The sequence below is a fragment of the Ornithorhynchus anatinus genome, chromosome 4 (assembly GCF_004115215.2).
Source record: "Ornithorhynchus anatinus isolate Pmale09 chromosome 4, mOrnAna1.pri.v4, whole genome shotgun sequence".
NCBI lineage: Eukaryota > Metazoa > Chordata > Mammalia > Monotremata > Ornithorhynchidae > Ornithorhynchus > Ornithorhynchus anatinus.
Window position 1 is genome coordinate 102,525,765 of NC_041731.1, and position 17,106 is coordinate 102,542,870.

At 46.5% G+C, this 17,106-nt stretch overlaps 1 protein-coding gene across 1 annotated transcript in view; it reads left to right on the forward strand.

Annotated features, from left to right (window-relative positions):
- The window catches only part of ZNHIT6 (zinc finger HIT-type containing 6), an 83,622-nt gene that overhangs the window by 22,741 nt on the left and 43,775 nt on the right, over positions 1-17,106 (forward strand). The window lies entirely within an intron of this gene.

Below are 17,106 nucleotides of genomic sequence, written 5' to 3' on the forward strand. Positions count from 1 at the left end.
CCCCATTTTACAGAGGAGGTAGCTGAGGCACAGAGAAGTGAAGTGACGTGCCCACAGTCATACAGCTGACAAGTGGCAGAGCCGGAATTCGAACCCACGATCTCTGACTCCCAAGCCCGGGCTCTTTCCACTGAGCCACGCTAATACTTAAGTGCTTACTATGTGTGAAGCACTGTTGGGAGCACTGGGGTAGAGTGCTAGGGTGTAAACTCGCTGTGGGCAGGGGATGTGGAATTGGTGCTCTGCGCACAGTTAGCGCTTCATAAATACGATTAACTAACTGTAGAGCCGCGTTAATCCGGGCTGGACACGGTCCTCATGGACTCATCATCTAAGTGACTCAAAGCAAAGGCTTCTCTGAACGGCTTGTTGGGTAATCGATCCTTTAGCGTGCTCCGGCACCAGGCACGGTTCTGTCGATGAGACCCCGGATGCGAGTGTAGTTCCCGACTCATTCATTCATTCATTCATTCATTCAATAGTATTTATTGAGCGCTTACTCTGTGCAGAGCACTGTACTAAGCGCTTGGAATGAACAAGTCGGCAACAGATAGAGACAGTCCCTGCCGTTTGACTGGCTTACGGTCTAATCGGGGGAGACGGACAAACATTGCCTCACTTGGAGGGATAAAACGCCGTTGGGGAATTAGGGACCGTTTGTCCGATAACACGGGCCTGTACGGTGGGCCCCCGTTTGGGAAGGAACGATTTGTGCACGTTTGCCCGGCTTCAAGCACGACGAGTACTCCAGGAAGTCTGAGTTATGACAGTCGGCGTTGAGAACGTTTCTGAACGGCCACCTTGTTTCAGGATGGGACTATAGCATCTAATCCAACTCTGATACCCGGTTTACAAAAATTCACATTATGCAACCTTCCCTCCACCATCTTCACAGTTGTCTCGTTCTCTCTCGCCATACTCACGCCGTATCTCCTCGCCCCCCACGCTGTCCTCTGCGTAATTCATTCATTCAGTAGCATTTATTGAACGCTTACTATGTGCAGAGCACTGTCCTAAGCGCTTGGAATGGCCAAATGGGTAACAGATAGAGACGGTCCCTGCCCTTTGACGGGCTTACGGTCTAATCGGGGGAGACGGACAGACAAGAATAGCAATAAATAGGATCGAGGGGATGAACATCTCATTAAAACAATAGCAAATAAATAGAATCAAGGTGATGGACATCTCATTAACAAAATAAATAGGGTGATGAAGATATATACAGTCGAGCGGACGAGTACGGTGCTGAGGGGAGGGGAAGGGAGAGGGGGAGGAGCAGAGGGAAAGGGGGGAAAAGAGGGCTTAGCTGAGGGGAGGTGAAGGAGGGGTAGAGGGAGCAGAGGGAAAAGGGGAGCTCAGTCTGGGAAAGCCTCTTGGAGGAGGTGAGCTTTATTATCCCTGTTGCCTCCCATGGGTCTAGACCCAAGGTACAGAGAAATTTCTGTCACCCAAGTACTATATTTCATCTGTCAGGTCGTGTCATTTGTGCTGCTGGGCCTTGGGACTGCTAAGCTGGAAGGTCAGGATTTATTGAAGGCACGTCTCCTCCAAGATGCCTTCCCAGATTAAGCCCCCGCTTTCCTCTTCTCCCTCTCCCTTCTGTGTCACCCTGACTTGCACCCACCGATTAGACTGTGAGCCCTTCAGTGGGCAGGGATTGTCTCTATCTGTTGCCGAATCGTCCATTCCAACCGCTTAGTACAGTGCTCAGCACATAGTAAACGCTCAATAAATACTATTGAATGAATGAATGTTCTTCCCCGCTCCCACCCCCGCAACCCGTATCTGTAATTTATTTGTACTGATACTTGTCTCTTCCAGTCTAGACTGTAAGCTCTTTGTGGGCAGGAAATCTGTTTATTGTTGAATTGTACTCTCCCAAGCGTTTAGTACAGTGCTCTGCACACAGGAAGCCCTCAATAAATATGATCGAATGAATGCATGAATGGATGAAGCAGTGGTCATTCATTCAATCATATTTATTGAGCTCTTCGTGTGCAGAGCACTGTACTAAGCATTAAGTACAATTCAGCAGTATCCTCCTGCCCTGCAGCCCACCTCAGTCCAGATGTGGGGCTGCCCACCTTGTAAAAGACGATTTTCAGGTGCCAGAAGCCCTCATGAGACCCCAGAGCCCCTAGGGATTTTTTTTCTTGGGGGAGAAGGCATTCATTTGAAAGTAAATTCTCTTCCCCACCCATTTCGGGCGGAGATTTATTGCCATTGTTCTCGTCTGTCCGTCCCGCCGATTAGACCGTAAGCCCGTCAAACCTCCGGGACCGTCTCTATCTGTTGCCGACTTGTTCATTCCAAGCGCTTAGTACAGTGCTCTGCACATAGTAAGCGCTCAATAAATACTATTGAATGAATGAATCCTTCCCAGCCCCTCCACTGAAGCCCGGCTCGCCTAGCCGGAATCCCTTCCGCGTTCCCTCGTTCCCTCGTTCCCCACCCCTTTCTCCTTGGGAAACCCTGCTCCCAAAACCTCTCCTTCTTCAGCTAAGCACCTGGACCTCGTAGTAACCAGGAACACAAGTAGTCAATCCTATCACTGAGCACTTACCGTGTGGTTGCACACTTTAGTGGGGCACTTGGGAGAGTAAAGTATAACAGATTTGATGGACATGTTTCCTTCCCACGAGGAGTTTACGGTCTAGAGGGGGACAGCCAAGTTGGAGTGGTGACTCTTAAAAATGCCGTTAGCAAGTCCTTTTAATGTCAATACCTAAAATACGGTTCAGTTAGAACTTCACTGAGTCAACTCTGATCCCTCCGTCCCCTCTTCCTAAATAAGAACATCACCAGGAATTAAGTTCACTCCTGATTAATCAATACACAGACACGCCCACCCACTCATCGCCCCCTTCCTCTCCCCGAACCCCAAACAAAAATTGAAACCTGAAGAATGATTGAGTGAAAGAGATCTGTAAGAAGGGAATCTTTCTCTCAAGGCTGCTGATCATGAAGGGCTTTTTTTTTCCCCTGTCCTCCAGTCTCCTCACCTGTAACTCATTGGGTGCTCAGCCTCTAAGAATGTGGTTAGCTTGCAAAAAGCCTCTGAAAGACCACATAGAGTCCTGCAATAAATGAAAACTAGTGAACCGTGCTGGTTATTGAGTAGAAAGATTGTTAATACTATTCATTCAGTAGTATTCATTGAGCGCTTACTATGTGCAGAGCACTGTACTAAGCGCTTGGAATGGACAAATCGGTAACAGATAGAGACGGTCCCTGCCCTTTGACGGGCTTACAGTCTGATCGGGGGAGACAGACAAGAACAGTGGCAATAAATAGAATCGAGGGGAAGAACATCTCATTAAAACAATAGCAAATAAATAGAATCACTTAATAATTGTGGTGTATGTTAAGTACTCACTCTGTGGCAGGGACTGTTCAAGCACTGGGGTCGATACAAGATAACCAGGTTGGACACAGTCCCTGACCCACATAGGGCTCACAGTCTTAATCAGAGAAGCAGCGTGGCTCAGTGGAAAGAGCACGGGCTTTGGAGTCAGAGGTCATGGGTTCGAATCCCGGCTAGGCCACTTGTCAGCTGTGTGACTTTGGGCAAGTCACTTAACTTCTCTGGGCCTCAGTTACCTCATCTGTAAAATGGGGATGAAGACTGTGAGCCCCACGTGGGACAACCTGATTCCCCTGTGTCTACCCCAGTGCTTAGAACGGTGCTCGGCACATAGTAAGCGCTTAACAAATACCAACATTATTATTATTATTATTAACTGCTCTCCCCCATTTCAAAACCTCATCGAAGGCACATCTCCTCCAAGAAGCCTTCCCCGCCTAAGCCCCCGCTTTCCTCTTCTCCCGCTCCCTTCTCCGCTTTTTCTTGCTCTTTCATCCATCCTCCCCCCCAATCCCCACAGCACGTATGTATATACATGCAATTTATTTATTAATCTATATTAAGGTCTGTCTCCCCCTCTAGACTGCGAGTTCGTTGTGGGCAGGAATGTGTCTGTTTGTTATAGCGTACTCTCCCAAGTGCTTAGTACAGTGTTTCACACACAGTAAGCACTCAATAAATACGATTGAATGAATGAACGTTTGAAAATCAGCGATTTAACCGGGGTGCAGTGGGGGAAACACTGCCTATGTCGATTGGGTTCGACTTGGGCCGAGTGGACAGCTGAGGCCTCAGACCCAAGGGAGGAACCAGGTTCCGCTTCGAGGCCGAGGGAGGATCTAAACTGGTCAGCTGCCGACCGTTCTGAAACAGCAAGCGATTCAGCAGGCTGCGTCTCACAGGAAAAGCGAAAGGGCAAGTTAACCCATTTCCTTTACTTATTTTCTTTTAAATGGCATCTGTTAAGTGCTTACTATGTGCCAGGCAGCGTACTAAGCGCCGGGGTAGACGCGAGCTCATCAGGTTGGACACAGTCCTTGTCCCGCGTGGGGCTCACAGTTTTAAACCCCATTTTTACAGACGAGGGAGCTGAGGCCCGGAGAAGCTAGGTGTCTTGACAGAGGTCCCACACAGGGAGCGGAGTCAGAATTGGAACCCAGGTCCTTCTGACTCCCAGGCTCGAGCTCTACCCACTAGGCCACACTGCTGTGTTTAAGATGAATGGACAAATGCATCAGTTGTTTTTATTAGTTATTAGTTGATTGGCATTCCCAGCTTTGATCGGAAGCTCCTCCTTTAGACTGTAAGCTCTTGGAAGGCAGGGATCGTGTCTGTCAGTTCTTTTGTACTTCCTAAATGCTTAGTGCGATAAGCACTCAGTACATGCTATGGATTGATCGGTAATCATGTTTTGGTGGTGAAAAACCTTGGGCATATAGGGTCAAGACTTGGGAGTTATAATAATAATGAAAATAATGGGAAGCAGCATGATGTAGTGGATAGAGCTCAGGCCTGGGAGTCAGAAGGTCGTGGATTTTAATCTTAGCTCCGTCACTTGCCTGTTGTGTGGCCTCGGGCAAGTCGCTGCTCCGCCACTTGCCAGCTGTGTGACTCTGGGCAAGTCACTTAACTTCTCTGTGTCTCAGTTACCTCATCTGTTAAATGGGGATTAAGACTGTGAGCCCCACGTGGGACCACCTGATCACCTTGTATCCCCCCAGCGCTTAGTACAGTGCTTTGCACGTAGTAAGCGCTTAACAAATACCACGATTATTATTATTATTCTCTGGGCTTCAATTCCCTCATCCGTAAAATGGGGATTAAGACTGTGAACCCCACGTGGGACAACCTGATTACCTTGTATCTACCCCAGAGTTTAGTACAGTGCCTGGCACGTAGTAAGTGCTTAACAGATGCCGTTACTATTATTACTACTATTATTATTAATGATGGTATTTGTTAAGCGCATACTGTGTGTCAAACACTGTTCTAAGCGAAGAGGTAGATGCAAGCTAATCAGACATGTTCCCTGCCCATCCCTGCCCGGCTTATAATCAAGAGGGGGAGACAGGCTTTAAGATGAGGAAATAAATGATTTATAATATATAATTTAAAGATATCATCTCCCAGTGCTTAGGACGGTGTTGGACAAATTGTAAGTGCTTAGCAGGTGGCACAGTTCTTATTTCCCTATTCATCCTTTCACCGTCGCATCACATCCTAGCTGGTCCCCCAACGCCCTTGGTCCGGCTGGGGCAGGGACTGGGCACTTTGAAGGCAGCTCATCCTACCTCTTGGTTGGAAGTTCGACACTTTGCAAACCCGAAGATCCATCAAGATCGGTCAATAGAATATGCCTGACAAGTGCGTATATCCTTCAGTTTGACCATTCTATTAGCGTCATAGATTCTCAGCCCCTCAAGGGACAGGGTCTTGTGTAATTTCTTCTGGTATACTCTTTCCCAGCACGCAGCACGGTGCTCTGCACACATTAAGTCCTTAATAAGTGCTATTACAAAAGTAGAATTAATCAAAAGGAAAAATTGGTTTCTTGCAGATAATAATGATGTTGGTATTTGTTAAGCGCTTACTATGTGCCGAGCACTGTTCTAAGCGCTGGGGGAGTCAGGTTGTCCCACGTGGGGCTCACAGTTAATCCCCCATTTTACAGATGAGGTAACTGAGGCACAGAGAAGTTAAGTGACTTGCCCACGGACACACAGCTGACAGGTGGCAGAGCCGGGATTCGAACTCATGACCTCTGACTCCCAAGCCCGTGCTCTTTCCACTCAGCCATGCTGCTTCATCTCCTCTTTCATTATTTGTTGCTGAATTGTACTTTTCAAGCGCTTAGTACAGTGCTCCGCACACAGTAAGTACTCAATAAATACGAATGAATGAATAAACATCATTACATCCCTCAAGTAGCTCATTCATTCATTCAGTAGTATTTATTGAGCGCTTAGTATGGGCAGAGCACTGTACTAAGCGCTTGGAATGTACTAATGGGTAACAGATAGAGACAATCCCTGCCCTTCAGAATCTACTGGGGGAGACAGACACTAAATTACAAGTCGGGAAAGCAACTGTGTTTAACCATCTGCACGTAAGAGCTGTGCGAGATGGGAGGAGGTGTTCTCAAGAGCTTAAGTGATGTGGAAATACCAAAGTGGCAACGAGGGGAGCGGATATCGGGTGATACCAAGGGAGATCAGGTGGATGGGATGGGATTTCAGAAGGGCTTTGAAGATAGGGAGGGCAGTTGGCTCCCAGTTAGGAAGAGGCAGGGAGCGAGGCAGAAATACGACTGACTGATTTCTGCTTTCGAACGTGAAAATTTGGCGAGCAATAATCTTTGAGGATAGGTTAAACTTGAAGGCTTATTACGGTAACATTGCTGTATTTCCGTAACCTCTCTCTATGTGACACAGCGTCATGGTACACTAGTTAAATTGTACCGGCCTCCTTTGAAGAGGCTAAAAAAAAGACTATTCTATGATTAACAATGTAATTTTAGTTTTAGAAGTTCATCTTGTTGTACTTGTCAGTCAGTTATATTTATTGAGCGTTTACTGTGTGCAGAGCACTTTACTAGGTGCTTGGGAGAGTACAACGTAATAGAGCAGACGCATTCCCTGCTGCCCACAACGAGCTTACAGTCTGGAGGGGGAGATAGACATTAATATAAATAAATTACAGATACGTAGCCAAGTGCTGTGATGCTGGGAGGGGGATGAATAAAAAGGGGGCAGGTCAGGGTGGTGCAGAAAGGAGTTGCAGAAAAGGAAAAGAAGGCTTAGTCAGGGAAGGCCTCTTGGAGGAGATGTGCCTTCGGTAAGACTTTGAAGGAAGGAAGAGTAATTGTCAGATATGAAGACAGATATTCGTTTATTTATATTAATATCTGTCTCCCTCTCTAGCTCGTTGCGGGCAGGGAACATGTTTACCAACTCTTTTATATCATACTCTCCCAAGTGCTCAGAACAGTGCTCTCTGCACACTCCTCAATACCAAAAATACTTGATGTCGTGTGTGTCCATCGCCCCAGACAACTTTTCCTATCCTTACCATTCCACCCTGAAGATAGTGAATACTCCTAATGGATGCCTTTAAATTTGACTGGTCCCCCAATTCCACTTCACGTCGGACTTGTCGGTTCCTTAGCAAAAAAAAACTTGAGGTGCTCATATAAGCCAGGTCGTCCGTAACACGTGTTTCAGTTACATGTTTTGGGCTGAATTAGGAAACGTTCCCCTGACAGTTTACATTTCCGTTAAAGATATTTATTGCGTGCTCACTGTGTGCCGCTGTCCGAATCGAGCCAGTGCAGTTGGGGGGGAAACGACTGTGCGTTAGCGGCAGACTCCGGTGAATAGCGTGACGTGACTTTTCCGTGCTGGGGGGGTTTTTGAAGTTCTCGGAGAACTGACGGTCATAAACGTGAAGCGAGTCACTGAAGCGGAGGCTTCTTAATAATGTGCTGTTGCTGAATTCGTTTCTGTCCCATATTGGAAGATTCATTTCTGACTATTCATTAGCGGCTACCCCGATATAATCATCTCCTTTTCATTCATTCAGTAGTATTTATTGAGCGCTTACTAGGTGCAGAGCACTGCACAGGTTCTCAGTCCTGAAGTCTTAGTACAGTGCTCTGCACACAGTAAGGGCTCAACAAATACGATTGAGTGAATGAACGTGGATCCCTTTTCTCGTAAGGTCCCTGTGGACGGGGATCACGTCTACCTAGGCTCTTGTACTTTTCCAAGGAATGCTCTGCTCGCAATAAGTTCTCAGATACCTTCAATTGGTTGATCGTAGTGTTTAGGGATAGGTTGTGCAGATTCATTCAATAGTATTTATTGAGCACCTACTATGTGCAGAGCACTGTACTAAGCGCTTGGAATGTACAAATTGGTAACAGATAGAGACAGTCCCTGCCCTCTGACGGGCTTACGGTCTAATTGGGAATAATAATAATGTTGGTATTTGTTAAGCGCTTACTATGTGCGGAGCACTGTTCTAAGTACTGGGGGAGATACAGGGGAATCGGAGTCAGAGGTCATGAGTTCGACTCCCGGCTCTGCCACTTGTCAGCGGTGTGACTGTGGGCAAGTCACTTAACTTCTCTGTGCCTAAGTTACCTCATCTGTAAAATGGGGATTAACTGTGAGCCTCACGTGGGACAACCTGATTACCCTGTATCTCCCCCAGCGCTTAGAACAGTGCTCTGCACATAGTAAGCGCTTAACAAATACCAGCATTATTAGGTTGTCCCACGTCGGGCTCACGGTCTTCATCCCCATTTTGGCTGAGGGAACTGAGGCACCAGAGAAGTTAAGTGACTTGACCGCAGTCGCACAGCTAAGTGGCAGAGCGGAATTCGAACCCATGACCTCTGACTCCCAAGCCCGGGCTCTTTCCACTGAGCCATGGTGCTTCTCTGCAATGTAATGTAGCATAAGTGAAAGTAAGAATGATAAGTAATGAGTGATGGGTATTGATCGACTGAGAACATAGTGTACAGTTAAAATCGTGTCTTCCCTGAGAAGCAGTATGGCGTAGTGGAGAGAGCACGGGCCCGGAAGTCAGAAGGTCACGGGTTCTAATCCCGGCTCCGCCTCTTGTCTGCTTTGAGGCCTCGGACAAGTCGCTTAAACCTCTCTGGGCCTCAGTTACTTCATCTGTATAGCGGGGTTGAGACCGTGAGCCCCACGTAGGAAGGGGACTGTGCCCAACCCGATTTGCTTGTATCCACCCCAGAGGTTAGTACAGTGCCTGGCACATATTAAGCGCTTAACAAATACCAATACCACAGTTATTATGTCTACTAAAAGGTGCCTAGTTTCCCGGCTTTTCTGCGGAGATATTAAAACGGCAACACTGAATCCTATTTGTCCGCCCGAAGGCCTGATCGAATGCCCTTTTGTTCCCCGAACACAGTAGAAAACTGTTAATTAAAATGATTCAGTGAAACCAGTGGTCTGTGGAAATGTACATAAAGACCTGGCAGTGTTGGAAACTTATAAAAGTAGTTAAACCGTAAGTGCATTTTGAGGTATTTCTTCCTGGTTAGTGCTGTTAGCAGATCTGTGGGCTTTACAAAAACCCCTACTGTAAATGGGAACCGTCATTCAGCTCTCGGCGAGCCCTGGGAGGAAGCTGGTTCGGTAAAGCTTTCCTTGTGGCGGGGCGTATGGGAAGGACTTTCATTCAATAGTATTTATTCAATAGTATTTATTGAGCGTTTACTAGGTGCAGAACACTGTACTAAGCGCTTGGAATGGACAAATCGGTAACAGATAGAGACGGTCCCTGCCCTTTGACGGGCTTACGGTCTAATCGGTCTAGACAAGAACAGTAACAATAAATAGAATCGAGGGGAAGAACATCTCATTAAAACAATAGCAAATAAATAGAATCAGGGTGATGTACATCTCATTAACAAAATAAATAGCGTGATGAAGATATATACAGTTGAGCAGACGAGTAAAGTGCTGAGGGAAGGGAGAGGGGGAGGAGGAGAGGGAAAGGGGGGAGAAGAGGGTTTAGCTGCGGAGAGGTGAAGGGGGGGTAGAGGGAGCAGAGGGAAAAGGGGAGCTCAGTCTGGGAAGGCCTCTTGGAGGAGGTGAGCTTTAAGTAGGGTTTTGAAGAGGGGAAGAGAATTAGTTTGGCGGAGGTGAGGAGGGAGGGCGTTCCGGGACCGCGGGACTTACAACGTTCAGTGCGTTTCCTCAACCGCCATCATTGCGCGATTGATTTTTCGAGTCTCGTTTAAGAAAAGCAGAAGTGTATCGGAAGATTTAGTGGCCTCTGTAGACCGTAAGCTCGTTGCGGGCAGGGAACGTATCTACCGACTCTTCTGTATTGTAATAATAACAATAATGGTATTTGTTATAATGTTGGTATTTGTTAAGCGCTTACTATGTGCCGAGCACTGTTCTAAGCGCTGGGGTAGACATAGGGGAATCAGGTTATCCCTCGTGGGGCTCACAGTCTTAATCCCCATTTTACAGATGAGGGAACTGAGGCCCAGAGAAGTTAAGTGACTTGCCCACAGTCACACAGCCGACAAGTGGCAGAGCTGGGATTCGAACTCATGAGCCCTGACTCCAAAGCCCATGCTCTTTCCACTGAGCCAGGCTGCTTCTCCAAAGTGAAGTGACTTGCCCACAGTCACACAACTGACAAGTGGCAGATCTGGATTCGAACCCATGACCTCTGACTCCCAAGCCCGCGCTCTTTCCACTGAGCCACGCTGCTTCGCGCTTATTACGTGCCCAGCACTGTTCTAAGCGCTGGGGCAGATAGAAGGTAAGCAGGTTGTCCCACGTGGGGCTCGCGGTCTTTTCGCCGAGAGAAGTGAAGTGACTTGCCCGAAGTCACACAGCTGACAGGTGGTGGAGTCGGGATTAGAACCCATGACCTCCAACTACCAAGCCCGGGCTCTTTCCACTGAACCAAGCTACCCTGTACTCTCCCAAGTGCTTAGTACAATGCTCGGCACACAGTCAGCACTCAATGCTGTTGATTGATGGACTAAATCACCTGAGCGAGACCACGACTTAAAAGTGATAGAGGGCTAGGGAAGACCCTCGGGTGTAATTAAAGGGATGGGAATCCTTAATCCTTAGAGAAGCAGTGTGGCTCAATGGAAAGAGCATGGATTTAGGAGTCAGAAGTCATGGGTTCTAATCCCGGCTCCGCCACCTATCAGCTGTGTGACTTCGGGCGAGTCACTTCGCTTCTCGGTGCCTCAGTTACCTCATCTGTAAAATGGGGATTAAGACTGTGAGCCTCACGTGGGACACCTTGATTACCCTGTATCCACTCCAGCGCTTAGAACAGTGCTCGGCACACAGTAAATGCTTAACAAATACCAACATTATTATTAATGTTCATGTAAAGGTGGTGTGTAGCCGCAGAATATGATTGGATTTGTCCTTGCGACCGCAGCACTAAATAGCTTGGGTGGTTCCAATGCCTTTTTATCTTCAGCCGCAGTCTTAGAGCAGCGGCGTGGCTTAGGGGGAAGAGCAGGGGTTTGGGAATCTGAGGACGTGGGTTCTAATCCCAGCTCCGCCACCTGTCGCTGTGTGACCTTGGGCAAGCCGCTAAACTTCTCTGGGCCTCAGTTACCTCATCTGTAAAATGGGGAGTAAGATCGTGAGCCCCACGTGGGTCAACCTGATTACCTTGCTTAGATCGGTGCTTGGCACATAGTAAGAGCAAGCAAATACCATAATAATAATAATAATTATTATTATTATTATATCCTGTTTCGTTATATGTTTTGGTAATAAGATCCAAAATTTTATTAAACTAGTTTTCCATATTGAGAATTACCTTTTTCAGAACATTTACAAGCACTTAGTTCAATGCTCTACACACAGAAAGCACTCAGTCAAGAACATTGATGGTTTGATGTGATAGAGTATTGAATGCTTGAACCTTTAGCCAAGATTAATCACTCTTTTGGAAAGAGAGGTTATTATAATTTACTTTTCAGATCAATAAAACTAGACTCAAGCTACAGCAGTAACCTGGAAATAAAGCTCTGTATCGCTTGCAAATAAGCACAGTGCACCGGGATAATGGAAAGAACATGGGGTTTAGTCCCAGCTCTGCCTCATGCCTGCTGTATGACCTTGGGCAAGTCCCTTAATTTCCACATCTGTTAAATGGGAATAGAGTTACCGACTCGCCCACACTTTTTCGACTGTGAGCGTCGTGTGGAGGGGGAACTGTGCCGTATCTGATGGTCGTGTATCAACCCCGGCGCTTAGCACAGTGCTTGAAAAGTAGGACGGAAGCCCGAGGCGTGTGTTCTGTGAACAGTTTGGCCGTTCTTCTTTAGTCCAAGTTATAGTCACGTTGCAGCTCTGCTTTGTCAGCCTCCTTTGCTATTTCCAGTCTATAATATAATAATATAATAGAAGGAATAGTCATGGTAGAAGAGTAGTTCATTCATTCAATAGTATTTATTGAGCGCTTACTATGTGCAGAACACTGTACTAAGCGCTTGGAAAGTACAAATCAGTATCAGACAGAGACAGTCCCTGCCCTTTGATGGGCTTACACTCTAATCGGGGGAGACGGACAGACAAGAGCAATGGCAATAAATAGAATCGAGGGGAAGAACATCTCATTAAAACAATAGCAAATAAATAGAATCAAGGTGATGTACATCTCATTAACAAAATAAATAGGGTGATGAAGATAGTGATAGAAGCAGCGTGGTGGAGTGGATAGAGCACGGACCTGGAAGTCAGAAGGACTCAGGTTCTAATCCCGGCTCTGCCACTTAGCTGCTGTGTGACCTTGAGCAAGTCACTTTGCTTCTCTGTGCCTCAGTTACCTCATCTGTAAGATGGGGATCGAGACTGCGAGCCCCACGTAGGATGCGGGACAGGGACCGTGTCCAACCCGATTCGCTTGTATTCCACCCCACCGCTTAGTACGGGGCCTGGCACATAGTAAGCGCATACCAAATACCATAATTAGTAGTGGTAGTATTTATTAAGCATTTGCTTTCTGTACTAAATACTGGGGAAAAATGCACCCATGAGAATTAGATCTGGTCCCTATCCTTCTACAGGACAGATTACTGTGCAGATTATCTCCCTTCCCCTTCACCTCTCCGCAGTTTAACCCTCTCTTCCCCCCATTTCCCTCTGCTCCTCCCCCTCTCCCGTCCCACCCCCTCAGCACGGTACTGTCCGCTCAACTGTATATATCTTCATCACCCTATTTATTTTGTTTAATGAGATGTACATCACCCTGATTCTATTTAGTTGCCATTGTTTTAATGAGATGTTCTCCCCCTCGACTCTGTTTATTGCCATTATTCTTATCTGCCCGTCTCCCCCGATTAGGATGTAAGCCCGTCAAAGGGCAGGGACCGTCTCTATCTGTTGCCGACTTGTCCATTCCAAGCGCTTAGTACAGTGCTCTGCACATAGTAAGCGCTCAATAAATACTATTGAATGAATGAATGAAGCATTGCTCATCTCCTCTTTTCCCCTCCTAAAAATCCTTCAGTAACTTCCCATTTCCCTCCATATCAATTAATGGTATATTTTGAGTACCCGTTGTGTGCAGAGCACTTTACTAGCCCATGGGAAAGTACATACACTAGGTTTGGTAGACACGATCCCTGCTCACAAGGAGCAGGAAAAATTTTCCCCATCAACTTCAGAGCACTCTCTTCCAACTCTTCCCATCTAACAATAATAATATCAACTGTGGTATTTGTTAAGCGCTATGTGCCAGGCACTGTACTACACCCTGGGGGGGAATTCAAATAAACCGAGTTGAACACAGTCCCGGTCCCCCATGGGGCTCACAGTCTTAATCCCCATTTTTACAGATGAGTAATTGAGGCACAGTGAAGTGAATAATAATGCTGGTATTTGTTAAGCGCTTACTATGTGCAGAGCACTGTTCTAAGCACTGGGGGAGATACAGGAGAAGCAGCGTGGCTCAGTGGAAAGAGCATGGGCTTTGGAGTCAGGGCTCATGAGTTCGAATCCCAGCTCTGCCACTTGTCGGCTGTGTGACTGTGGGCAAGTCACTTAACTTCTCGGTGCCTCAGTTCCCTCATCTGTAAAATGGGGATGAAAACTGTGAGCCCCACGTGGGACAACCTGATTCCCCTATGTCTACCCCAGCGCTTAGAACAGTGCTCGGCACATAGTAAGCGCTTAACAAATACCAACATTATTATAATTATTATTATACAGGGTAATCAGGTTGTCCCACACGAGGCTCCCAGTCTTAATCCCCATTTTCCAGATGAGGTAACTGAGACACAGAGGAAGTGAAGTGACTTGCCCACAGTCACACAGCTGGCAAGTGGTGGAGCTGGGATACGAACCCATGACCTCTGACTACCAAGCCCGGGCTCTGATGTAGCACTACGCACGAAACAAACAGAAAATTATCGGTTCTTTATAATAATAATAATAATTGTTGGTATTTGTCAAGCGCTTACTATGTGCAGAGCACTGTTCTAAGCGCTGGGGGAGATAACAGGGTAATCAGGTCGTCCCACGTAAGGCTCACGGCTTATCCCCATTTTACAGATGAGGTAACTGAGGCCCAGAGAAGTGAAGTGACTTGCCCACAATCACACAGCAGAGCCGGGAGTCGAACCCATGACCTCTGACTCCGAAGCCCAGGCTCTTTCCACTGAGCCACGCCGCTTCCCCTGTAAGGAACGGGGATCGGAATCATTCCCACGCACTCTTGTTCCTAAAAACTACCTAAAGAACGGAAAGCGAAGGTCAGCTTCATCCCCACAGTCCTAATCCAGAAGGCTAAGAGCAAACCGAAGCCAAATGATAAGGGCTGCTTACTCTATAACGTTAACTGTATTTAACCCCAGCCAACAGTATTCATTTCCAAGGACTCCCTCCCTTTCTTTCTACCTCTCTGGAATTTGAAGTGCTCTCAGTAGGTGATTAGGATCTGATGAGTGTTAAGAGCTTCAGGCTAGAGGCTCTTGAAATGATCCAAGTAGTAACTGAGTGTGTCTTATCATTCCAGGAGAGGATAGGCAGGGGGAACCCCTTTCCTACATTTCGGTTTGGAAAAACAGGCATCTGATGGAGATTTATTTTGGAGTTCAGATGAAGGGAATAAGAGCTCAAACCCTAAATTTTCAATTAGCGTAGCGTGGCCTCGTGGAAAGAGCACAGGCCCCGGCGACCCTGTTCCACCACGTGCCTGCTGGGTGACCTCGAGCAAGTCATTTCACTTCTCTGTGCCTCAGTTACCTCATCTGTAAAATGGGGATTGAGACTCTGAGCCCCATGTGGGACTGGAGCTGTATCCAACCTGATCGGCTTGTATCCGTCCGGTGCTCAGACCAGCACTGGGCACATAGTAAGCGCTTAACACATACCATAATTATCATGTGGAATTGCCCAAACGTTTATTTTTCGCATACCATTTTTCAGCATTCTTGCTGCCACGGCCTTTATGCAGTTAGTTATTTTGCAGAGTCGCCTCCTGAAAGAATGTTTTTGTTTGTTTAAAGCTAGCGACCGTTGAGTTTGCCTTTGAAAGTTTTTACAGCAGAAAGTAGTGTCTCATTTGAGGTAAAAGACGGTCTTAGGCATTTGTCTTCGACTACATTTGGTGGAATCGGTTTCACGAGTAGGTTTTATTATATCCGTAACGAAAACCTAAGATGTGCAATTGAAATGATCCTTTCTGGCATGGTTAGCGCGTTTGCCCATTTTGACATGAAGAAAAAATATGGTGTCTTTATCCAAAGCCATCAAGTCACTGACTTGGTATTCAAGCAAACTACCAAGTGGAGATCTGTGGTGGCTTAATGGCATGGAAGAATTTCAACCCTGGTTGCTCAATCGCTCAACTTTATTAGTGCTTCGTAAACATATCTCCCATCGCGGATCAGACCCGAACATATAAATGAAAGTAGAGGAAGTCCTGCCAGCACAGACTGTGGTGGAAAATGATCGGCCATGTATTGTACAGCAACTTTTCTTGCTACAGACTGACCTCGAGGACCCCGAGCCTGCCAAAATGCATTGCAGGTGAAGGATGCTGCGTTAAGCCTGAGTAGTCACGGTGTTAGAAATTCATTCTGAGGATGGAAGCATGTTGGAAAGTATCAGGGTCATGAAAGTACAATTTGGAAGGCAGGGTCTGGGCCTTCTGTTTTAATGACAACAACAGTAATACTGGTATTTATTAAGCGCCTGCTATGTTCCAAGCACTGTACTAAAGCGCTGGAATAGATAAAAGGTAATCGGGCATGGGGGCTCACAGTCCCCATGTAGGAGGAGGAGGAGGGAGTAGTAGGAGGGAGAACAGGTATTCAGTCCCCAGATTGCAAATGAGGAAACTGAGGTAAAAAGAAGTGAAGGTCACACAGCTGACAAGTGACAGAACCGAGATTAGAACCCAGGGCCTCTAACCCCCTGGCCTGTGCTCTTTCCTCTAGGTGGGAGCTTTGATTATATAATAATAATAATAATAATAGCATCTGTTAAGTGCTCCTGAGCATCTAGGACAATGCCCTGCTGATAAGTGCTCAGTGAATACAGATGGTTCCGTGAAGTGTCTTTTTTCAAAAAAGAGGGAGAGAAAGAGCGAGAACTAGGGAATACTTTTAATTGGACCTATAACCTTGCTAAATAAGTGCCTTGCTTCAATAATCGCCAGTGATTATTTCAGTAGGCATTTTAAATTCAGGAGTCCAGAGGACAACTCCAATCCAGTTAATGGTACTTAGCAACCAATTTGTTGTCTACTGTTTTACTACTGGTTGCATGTACACATGCCTGAGAAATCCATCTCCATCCAGCTGGACCCAACTGGACAATATTTCAACTGTCGTATTTCCAGACTAGCTCCCCTAGACATCAGCTCATTGTTTTGAATCCTAATATCAGGACTTTTGTGTGTGTTCTTTTTTTTTTTAGAAAAAAAAACTGCTCCCGGTCTTGGTTGTTGCAAAGATTCCCATGTCTCTCGAAGTTGCAAACTGATTCTCAAAAGCCCCAGCATTCCAGGAAGTTGTCTTCTAGTTCAGGAACGTTAGGTCTTTTAGTGGAATTGGAGAGTGTCTCATTTTAAATTTCCTGTTTCTTATAAAAATCTCTTTTATAAAAAGCACAGAAAAGGCTCCAGCGTATAAATATCTTGGAAGAGAAGAAAGAACTAAGATTTTCAATGCAGAATCCAGGGGTTTTGTTTTGACATCAGGCTTAAAG